The following is a 9,807-nucleotide window of genomic DNA, read 5'->3' as shown; positions in this document are numbered from 1 at the left end:
AACTTTCAAAATTGAAAAATACCTCAATTTTTTTTTAACTTATTGTCCACAAAATTTTCAAAATTAAAAAATACCTTTTTTTCCTCAACTCAGTCTCACAATATTTTGAAAAATCAAAATTTAGATAGACCCCTCATTTGTTATGTATTAATTTTGGTTCAAAATTTCTTATTAAATTATTATTAATGATCACCCCTTGGAAGTAAATTCTTGGCTTTGTGGACGGCTAGTTATGGTCTTTGCATGTAAGGTTGCAAATGAACCGAGCCGTTCATTAACAGTTCGGGTTCGGCTCGTTAAAAGTTCTGTTCGGACTCGTTCGTTTAGTAAACGAGCCGAGTTCGAGCTTAAATTTTAGGCTCGTTTAGTAAATAAGCCGAGCTTGAACAATGTTAAGCTCGGGTTCTAAGCTCGTAAGCAAGCTTGTTTACATAAATATATATTAAAAATATATATAATTATATTTTAAAACTAGCCCATATATATAATTTTAGGCCCAAATTCATAAAAGTATATTTTCATTAGTCCATTTAGTATTTGGGCATCTAAAAGCCCATCTAATTAAGTAGCCCATTTAGTATTTGGCCATCTAAAAGCCCATCTAATTAAGTAGCCCACAAACCAATCATAGATTCATCTGAGCCATTTGATTGTAACTTATCTCATTTTTAGGGGTTAAGAAACCCTAAAAGTAGCCGCATGATGTTGCAACGGCTTCTCCAATCCAATTGGGGGCAACGAAAATCTAGTCAGTGCAACATCCCCTCTACTCCTCAGGCGGTTGTCTTCTACTCCTCAGGCAACATCAGGTTAGGTCTATATTCCCCCCCCCCCCCTCCCCTCCCCTCCCCTCCCCCTCTCTCTCCCTTTCTCTCGTTTAGTATTATTCATAAATCTGATAAATCAAACATTCCTTAACTTGAAGCTAGTGAAAGATGTAATGACCCTAAAATATACCAAAAGAATAATAATAATATAGCTAAAATTTCGGCATGACCTCCGCTAAAAAAGTCCCTCTACGACCTGTTAAAATACAAAAAAAAAGATGCAATGGCCTCACTAGGCCTTAAAAATAACCTATCATGTCCCAACGCACAATACAGATATTATGTTACATTCCTAAAATGGTTACATACATATGAAATGTCCTCTTCCTCAATCTCATCCAAACAAGGAGTACACTTTAGTTACATCAAGTTACAGTCCATAAAATGTAGCTAAAATTTAATAGTTCATACCTTACAACATTATGCTAATTAAACTAAAGTTTCACAAGATAGATAATATTACATTCACAAAATATTAGAGTTCTAATACAAAAGATAGCAAAATAAAATAGATCCCCAAGCTCGTCTAAACTCGTGGTGGATCGTCGTCCGCTACCTTTTTTCCATGTCCTGAAAAAAATGTTAAAAATAATGGGGTGAGCATAAGCTCAGTAGAAAGTGTCTAAGACACTCTTCTTATATTCCTGTGAATCCATACAATGAATAGATAAAAGTGAACGGGATCATACCATAGGAAAACGCACATTCTCAAACATAATAACAAGTATGTAACAAATATCAACCAATCACAAGTTTACGACAATGTCATGAAGTGCAATGTTATGCAAATGTCACTCCCCATTTTCCGAAACATTTCCGTTTCAACTTCCAAACCGTTAATGTAATCCGACCTAAGGCACCTCCAAGGCGTCACAAATGGAGGGTTGACTAACTATCCACAACCACAAGGCACTTCCAAGGCGTTGCATCCGACCTAGTTAGTTCAACCATACTCCCTTTTAGACTACACTAACAACACGGACCGCTAGGCGCTTCCTAGGTGTCCGATTTTCGCAAATTTCTTTGAATTTTTTTTTTTTCCCAAGAACAAATTCATTTATTTTAAATCATTTTTTCCCCCTTTTTCTTTCCTAATGGATGCATGAATGCTTCATGCTTCATTTCATCAATTCAACCATAAAGTTCCCACATACTTTTTCAAATAAATTAATAAATTACCAAAAATACACAACTCATATTCTCATTCCACATTTTGCTAGCAATGTAAATATACAATTCACAAATTTATTTATTTTCCTAATTATAACATAAATTTTCATAGCAATTGATATCATGAAACAAAATAACACTAAGTATGCTTCTTTACAAATTGAAAATTATCATACTAATAAGCCCAATTAACACATAACACACATTTATCACCATAATTATAAATAATCCTAACAAACATAATCACAAAAATTAAAATCAAGCATGCTTCAAGTCAAATTAAAGGTGAAAATCTACAAGAAATCTAAGAAATAGTGGATTAGAGTACCCTTACCTTAAATTTGATTAAAACCCTCAATTTAAGTCCAAGAACCTTAGAATTTCGAAATCCTTAGAGTGCACCAAAACTGAAATTGTTGGTACTCACACGTAAATCTCGCCGTGCTCTTCGATTTGCCACAAACGGCACTCAAAAATTCCAAGAATGGCAGGAGGAATCAAAGCTTAAAATTGTAAAAGAAAAAAAAGAAAATGAAGATGAAGCTACTGGAGTCGGACGAGAGAGAAAGATACGCAGAGAGAGCAAATGCAGTCTAGTCAAAGGCCATTAAGCCCTTTTTTTTGTTTAACATAATGGTAGGGCCCATTAATTTTATTTCTTTTAACATTAAATATATATACATATATATATATATCACAAACATTACATTCTCCCCAACTTTAAAAGATTTCGTCCCCGAAATCAAGCCATACCTGAGGGAGAAAACAACTCTGGATACTTAGAGCGAACCTCCTGTTCGAGCTCCCAAGTAGCCTCCTCAACTCCACGATGCCTCCAAAGAACCTTTACCAACGGTATCGTCTTTTTCCTTAACACCTTCAGCTGTGTGTCAAGGATCTGAATTGGTCCCTCCTCGTAGGAAACATTCTCATCAATGTCCACATCAACCCAACTCAAAATGTGAGACGGATCTGGCTCGTACTTCTGTAGCATCGATACATGAAAAATATTATCGACTCTGTTCATCTGCGGTGGCAATGCTAGTCTGTAGGCAACCTCTCCTACACGGTCCAAGATCTCTAAAGGTTCAATGAATCGTGGCGACAACTTGCCACTCTTTTCGAACTTCATTAACCTTTTCCATAGAGAAACCCGAAGAAAAACGTGGTCTCCCACCTCAAAGGATAGCGGTCATTTCCGCCTATCTGCATAACTCTTCTGTCCGCTTTGAGCTGTAAGCAATCTCTACCGGATCAGCTTAATCTTCTCGGTAGTCTCAAGTATAATATCGGGTCCTAAGGCGGCTGTCTCGCCCATCTCAGTCCAACAGACAGGAAACCTGCAAGGACTGCCATACAACGCCTCAAATGGAGCCATCTGAATACTTGCCTAATAACTGTTGTTGTAGGTAAACTCAATAAGTGGAAGGTGATCCTCCCAACTACCACCTAAGTCAAGTGTACAGGCCCAAAGCATATCCTCCAAGATCTGGATGGTACGCTTTGACTGGTCGTCCGTTTGCGAATGGAATGTTGTACTAAGGTGCAACGATGAGCCAAACGATGCTTGAAGTCTTTCCCAGAATTTTGAGGTGAACTTGGCATCCCTATCTGAAACAATAGCCACTGGAACTCCATGCAATCTTACAATCTCTTTCACATAAAGCACACCAAGCGCCTCTGCATTATCTGTTGCCTTAATAAGCAAGAAGTGAGCTGTCTTGATCAATCTATCAATAATGACTCATATGACTTCATTTTCCCTTAGTGACTTAGGAAGACCTGTTACAAAATCTATGGCAATCTCCTCCTATTTCCACTGCGCTACCGGCAATGGCTGCAATAAACCAGCTGGTCTCTGGTGCTCGGCCTTCACCTGCTGACAGGTAAGGCACTTAGCCACAAACTATGCAGCGTCCTTCTTCATTCCATTCCACCAATACTAACGTCTCAGATTGTGATACATTTTGGTACCACCTGGATGAACTGCAAACGGAGAAGTGTGAAACTCCCGTAAGACGTCCTCACGACAAACTGTGAGAACAACTAACAAACTCTTGAACCGTAGACCTCCCTCTGCATGTAAGGTCCAATCCTTCACGGTCTCGCCACTGGAGATCAAAGTGTAAATGACATCCAAATTCGAAACCTGTCTCTGTGACTCAATCACCCGTCTGACAAGAGTGGGCTAAGCCACGAGACTAAACAAGAATGCTGACTCACTGCCATCATCATCATCATCAAAGAAATACAATCCCATTTCAGCCAAATCTTCAAGCATCTTCCACTTCCGAATGGTTAAACTAGCCAAAGTCCCACGAGATTTCCGGCTTAAAGCATCAGCTACAACATTTGCCTTGCCAGGATGATACTACAAATCAAAGTTATAGTCTTTTAAGAATTCAACCCATCGTCTCTGTCTGTTGTTCAAGTCCTTTTGGGATAAAAGGTACTTGAGACTCTTGTGGTCCAAGAACACCTCAAATCTCTCACCATACAAATAGTGTCTCCAACACTTCAAAGCAAACACGAATGTCGCTAACTCCAAGTCATGAGTAGGGTAGTTAAACTCGTGAATCTTCAACTGTCGAGACCCATAAACCACTACTCTACCATCCTGCATCAGTACATAACCCAAACCATCACGTGAGGTGTCACATGCAAACTTGATCCTTTTCTGGGTTAATCTGGTCATAGGAGTTGCCAAACGGGAAAAATCCTTCACAAATCTCCGATAATAACCCGCTAGACCAAGAAAACTCCGGATCTCAAAGACATTCTTGGGTTGCTCCTAATTCAGCTGCCTCTATCTTTGAAGAATCAATTGAAACCCCACCTTTCAAGACAACATGTCCGAAAAATTTCACCTCTTGTAGCCAAAACTCACACTTTTCATACTTGGCGTACAAACGGTGCTCCCGTAGAATCTGCAACACTATACTCAAATGGACCTCGTGCTCTTCCCGAGTTCGTTAATACACAAGAATGTCATCCACGAAAACAACTATAAACTGATCCAAGTAATCGTGGAAAACACGGTTCATTAGATCCATGAATGCCGCTGGTGCGTTAGTCAGACCAAAGGGCATGACAAGAAACTCATAGTGTCTATACCACGTACAGAAAAGCGGTCTTTGGAATATCCTCTTCTCTAACCCGTAACTGATAATAACCTGACCTCAAGTCAATCTTTGAAAAATAACTGACTCATCTCAATTGATTAAATAAATCATCTATCCTTGGCAAATGATACTTGTTCTTAATGGTGGCATGATTCAACTTTCGGTAATCAATGCACAACCTCAAAGAACCATCATTCTTTTTAGCGAACAAGACCGGTGCACCCCATGGTGACACACTCGGTCGGATGAAGCCTTTTACTCTCAAATCATCAAGTTGCTTCTTTAATTCTTCTAATTCAATCGTTGCCATACAATGAATAGATAAAAGTGAACGGGATCATGCCATAGGGAAATGCACATTCTCAAACACAATAACAAGTATGTAACAAATATCAACCAATCACAAGTTTATTGATGTGTCTCTCGCAATCGCACGATATCGTGTAGGATATAGCTCTATGCAAAGAGGATGTCGAACCTACAGAGGGATGTGATTTGGTATTAGCCTTTAAATTAGTCGCATGATTTACAGAAAACTTGATTATTGAGTTTGTTGGTTGTCACGATTTAACAAATTTGAATTAAACGAAATATTAACTAAAGCAAATTCTAAACTAAATTAAATGATCAGAGAGGGGAAATCTTAGGGCTTTGACTTCGCCACAATCGTTATACTATGGTCAATTGAATCAACTTTGGGATTTTAACTTATTTTGTTTTCAAATGAACTGAACTCAATAACATTCGTGCAGTTCGGAGTTTAAAGAAAGATATTATACAAATTTAGCTAACTATAACCTATTTGCGGTTAGCGTAGACTATTCACCTACCTACTCTACCTACTTTAACTATTGTGTGAATGAACTACCTTTCTTAAGCATAAATTATGAAAACATTCATTTGCAAAATACATTGGAACACCATTATATGACCTCTATCCTTGTGTCCGGCAGGGCTCTGCCAAATAACGTACAACAAGGTGGGTTGAGAATAGAATATAAATTATTGTATCTAAGACAAGGTAATAACAATTTATAGTCTACTAATACATGAAAAACCACTTGAGTTGTCTCAAGTGCTCATAGTCATATAATCAAGAAAACATGTATATTAAAATAAACCCAGAGTTAAAACAATCAAACCATAATATAACTTTAGGTTATATCAGTGCCCTAAGAAAGGGATTAGCTACTCATGACAAAGTTGGATAGCATTTGTGTTGAGTTCATCTCTTTTGTCACGGACAACACCTCTCTTTTCGGGATCTGCATTTCTAAGATTGTAGAAACCCTAAAAGCCACCACACCTTCAGCCTTCTGAATAATAGCGTAAAAGAGATAAAAATTACCGACTTCTTCTATCAAGGCTTACGCCTTCTTTTATAGAAGAAAATATATATTTGGTGGGCTTTTAGGTCTTCTGGCCTAACTGGGATAAGATACGGCGGCTCGAGAAAGGAATCCACATCTTTTAGTCTAACATGTCATGCATTGCTTGAGCTTCAGGACCGGATACTCGAACTTCAGGACCAAATGCTCGAGCAATACTGGATGGATGGTGCTCGATCACCATATTGACACTTAGCCAATTTCTTTGGACTATTTTTCCGAAGCGTCTTTTTCCTTTAACATCGCTCGATCACTATATTGCCATGCTCGATCATCTGGGGCTCATTGCTCGAGCATCAAGGTACTGATGCTCGATCCTTTGGTGATAGTGCTCGATCATAGAGGTAATGCACGAGGTCTGGGAACACAGCCTTTAATTCAAAATCAACTTCATTAATTTCCAACGCCTCATGTTCAAGCTTCAGGGTCAAGGTTCGAGCACCTTTGGTTAAGGCTCGAGCACCCTTGCAGTAAGGCTCGAGCATCTTTGCGGTAAGGCTCGAGCGTTAAGGTACTGATGCTCGAGCATTTGGCTTTGTTGACTTTTCTTCTTCTTTTTGTTGTGGTGCTCGAACCTCAACACTTGGGTTCGAGCAAGGCTTCAATTGCTTCAAACTTCACCAATTTAACTCTCGGCTTGCTTTAAATGACCGACAACGGCTCTGTAAGCTTCGATATCAGTATAAAATCCCGATTTTGACCATTTATATGGGAAAGTACCTAAAATACACATTAAGCATAAATTCGTCTAATAATGGATAGAAGTATCATTTTAGGCCCTAACATATACGTACTTAGGGGCTCGAATATACATATATTCAGCGCTCATCATTTACCACAATGTCATGAAGTGCAATGTTATGCAAATGTCACTCCCCATTTTCTAAAACATTTTCGTTTCCACTTCCAAACCGTTAGTGTAATCCGACCTAAGGCACCTTCAAGGTGTCACGAATGGAGGGTTGACTGACTATCCACGACCACAAGGCACATCTAAGGTGTCACATCCGGCCTAGTTAGCTCAACCATACTCCCTTCTAGACTACACTAACAACACGGACCGCTAGGTGTCCGGTTTTCGCAAATTCCTTTGAATTTTTTTTTTTTTTTTTTCCAAGAACAAATTCATTTATTTTAAAACATTTTCCTCCCTTTTTCTTTCCCAATGGATGCATGAATGCTTCATGTTTCATTTCATCAATTCAACCATAAAGTTCCCACATACTTTTTCAAATAAATTAATAAATTTTCAAAAATACACAAATCATATTCTCGTTCCACATTTTGCTAGCAATTTAAATATACAATTCACAAATTTATTTATTTCTCTAATTATAACATAAATTTTCATAGCAATTGATATCATGAAACAAATCAACACTAAGCATTCTTCTTTACAAATTGAAAATCATCATACTAATAAGCCCAATTAACACATGACACGCACATTTATCACCATAAATATAAATAACCCTAACAAACATAATCACAAAAATTAAAATTAAGCATGCTTCAAGTCAAATTAAAGGTGAAAATTCACAAGAAATCTAAGAAATAGTGGATTAGAGCACCCCTACCTTAAATTTGATGAAAACCCCCAATTTGAGTCCAAGAACCCTAGAATTTCAAAATCCCTAGAGTGCACCAAAACTGAAATTGCTGGTACTCACACGTAGATCTCGCCGTGCTCTTCGATTTGCCGCAAACGGCACTAAAAATTTCCAAGAATGGAAGGAGGAATCAAAGCTTAAAATTGTAAAAGAAAAAAAAGAAAATGAAAATGAAGCTACTGGAGTCGGACGAGAAAGAGAGATACGCAGAGAGAGAAAATGCAGTCTAGTCAAAGGCCATTAGGCCCTTTTTGATGTTTAACATAATGCTAGGGCCCATTAACTTTATTTCTTTTAACATTAAATATATATACATATATATCACAAACATTACAAAAGAAATTTTGAAGAATGGATAAGATAAGTGTTTAACATGTCAATTGATAGACATTTTTTTATTTCAAAATGGTTCTCCTCGATCCATTTGATAGGTAAGTGTATATATATATACAAACACACATCTCAACATACGAGCTTGAGCCGAGCTTTTGCTCGGGCTCGTCAAAAATTTACCAAGCCGAGGTCGAGCCGAGCTTGAACACTACTCTGATTTAGGCGAGTCGAGCCTGAACAGCCTAAAGCTCGGCTCGGCTCCTTTGCAGCCCTATTTGCATGTAAATGGTTAGGATTGGCAACTGTTTATAGTCTTTCACTAATGTGTAAATGGCCTCCAAACTATTTACGTCTATGTTTTAGACCAATATGCACTAACATATATGGTATAAGCTCTCATCTTGAAATGGGAGGTTGAATGTTCGACCTTAAGTGGAGACATGATATATAGTGGGTGTGTTTGCTTCAACTTAAAAAAATAATAATAATAAAAATAAAAAAATTGTAGTTTAAGTTTCAACTTTGTTGGTTTTATTGTTTATTTTATATTAGGGAAAAGTTTTGGGTTTTATTGATCATTTTACATAATGTACATATAGACACTGTGCATACTATATGAGTAGTGTTTTTTTGGGAACTCGGAACTCCCTTGAGCAAGGCCTTTTGGACCCACCCCAAGCTATAAACCGAGGGTGCTGCAATCGACCCAACAACGACAACACCAGTTAAATTAAGAGTTATAAAGAGAGTGTTGGGATTCGAAACCGGAACATATTAAAACCCAGCCCTTGGAGGCTCTATATTACTGGTGCAACTTGGGTTGGGCAACCTGAACCCAACCCAAGCCCACCCAACTTTTCGTGGGCTTGGATAATTATTTTTACAAATAGGATTAGGTCTGGGTCGAAAAATCTCAACCCGAATTTAATTAGGGCTGGGTTTGGGTTGAGGTACTAACAACCCGAACAAACTCGAACCCGAATTCTAGTATTATTTTCATATATATTTTTAATTTTAAATACATTATATATAATATTTAAACTATGATTACCTTTTTTTCTTTACAACTTTATTTGTTAAATCTTAACTTATTGTATTTTAACATTTAAGACAATTAATTTTCTAAGAATTTGTTTGTAATTTATTCAAAATGTATAAAATGTCTTTAAACATTTTTTTTTTTAAAGAGTAATTTAATCTAAATTTAAGTTAAGATCATATTAAATTTTTTGTGTAAAGATTTACTATATGAGTAACTTGAATTCACCCCAATTTTTAATATGAAATCTAAGCCCTAGTTGCAAGCCCGAATTTAAAAGTAAAAGGATGGGTTGGGTTAGGGTTGAGTAGTTAGGGT

This window comes from Cornus florida, unplaced genomic scaffold, assembly GCF_030987335.1.
Source record: "Cornus florida cultivar Cherokee Brave unplaced genomic scaffold, ASM3098733v1 CherokeeBrave_3.0.0_Hap2_Chr09, whole genome shotgun sequence".
Lineage (NCBI taxonomy): Eukaryota > Viridiplantae > Streptophyta > Magnoliopsida > Cornales > Cornaceae > Cornus > Cornus florida.
The sequence above is the reverse complement of the archived record's forward strand: the minus strand, read 5'-3'. Positions refer to the sequence as shown.